This window comes from Dendroctonus ponderosae, unplaced genomic scaffold (assembly GCF_020466585.1).
Source record: "Dendroctonus ponderosae isolate FM_Combo_2020 unplaced genomic scaffold, Dpon_F_20191213v2 Dpon_F_20191213_4, whole genome shotgun sequence".
In the NCBI taxonomy this organism is placed as follows: Eukaryota; Metazoa; Arthropoda; class Insecta; order Coleoptera; family Curculionidae; genus Dendroctonus; species Dendroctonus ponderosae.
This window is the reverse complement of record NW_026018611.1, coordinates 1,924,148-1,925,705: the sequence shown is the minus strand read 5'-3', so window position 1 is coordinate 1,925,705 and position 1,558 is coordinate 1,924,148.

The window sequence follows — 1,558 nt, the reverse complement described above, 5'->3', positions numbered from 1 at the left end:
ATTTCACATGCGTGTTTTTTGGGCTCAATGCAGCCATGTGTATAGGTTAGGTTAAGTTGAATAAGTGAAATTCAATAAATTATTTACCTAATTTAAACCAATACTGACAGATTAGTATATTAAGGAGAGAGTAACTAATAATGAATTTTACTTACGCTGCTGCTTTGACACCCTTAAATTCGGCTGAATTAAAGCGTTCATCGTTTTTGCAAAATTCGGTAACCATAAAAATATGTACGCATGATAAATTGTTTGTTGACGCTTTAATGAACCCTTTTGAAGCGATTTTTTAGTTTAACATAAACTATAAATTGTTTAAATGCGCAAAATAATTAATGAATCACAACTACACAACTAAACACTATGCCCAGAACGTTAACAATCCGCCATTTATATGACCAGAGACGTCACAACCAATAAAATTGCGTCTTAAAGATTCATGAATAATTTGAATTTTAGTGAAAACACCCTATTGATGCAAAGGCGACGCGCATTGACCAGAAGTGAGTCAAGTGGCGCATTAAAGAAAGTGCATTTCGAAAGGAAACCCACATCTACATAAAGTGTGATTGCCCATTGTGATACTGTGCAGATTTCGGGTCTAATCTTAATTAGGATCACGATCGAATGGGCGAAAGTTGATTGCGGATTGAAACAACCTTTCTTCATCATCTCCTGCGAATTTTTCATTTGACTCGATGTAGAAAAACGTTGGTGCGGCCCATACAACTTGATGGTCAAAACAGTGCAACCTGATTGGCCGGTTAATCAGGCGTGGCCCGACACTCAATAATAAAAACTGATCGATTAGAGAGGATCAGCACGGCTAAAAAGCAACAAATTATGCAATTGCTTCAAACCCTGTGCTTCCTGATGTTTGCTCATTTCTCCGGTATTTTCGGTGTCGTTCTTTAGCGCAAAATCCTGCAAACTGAGTCGCAACAAAACGGCCGCAAAAGCCACAAAGGAGTCGTCGTAATGAGATTCGTATGTGGCAATCGGCTGAAGGCGCCACAACATTTGGGCTTCTGCAAGCCCCGCACTGTTATCGAAATGGTATGCGGATCTTCTTCGTGGTTCTTTCAAAATTTATTTGCATAACACTCTGAATGGCCCGCGGGCCGCATTCTGTTGCTTTGACCTGATTTATGTTGCGTGTCTTCTCATGTAATTTTGCCCATTTGCTTCCTATCAGGCCCAGATGCGATTTATCGCCGGTTTTGCCCGACGAAATCATCTAACTGTGCCAAAGAGGTCTTTGGCTGCAACATTTGCTTTTTGGGCCTCTTGATGCCCGAAAATAGCCATTGTATCAGCGCGAATTCTTAGTCAAACAACATGTTCTGTGTCAACAATATTTGCAATCATTTGGGAAGTTTTCAAAGCGAGATTTTTGCCACGCAAACCGGCTGGGCAAACACCGGAAAAAACCCACTGAACAAACAACCGAACAGCAACTTTGCCAGACATGAGCAGGTGTAATCACAACGTTTCGACCAATTGAATCAATCAATTCCGCCTGCAAATATTTAAAATTTGCACAAATTGATCCACTCAC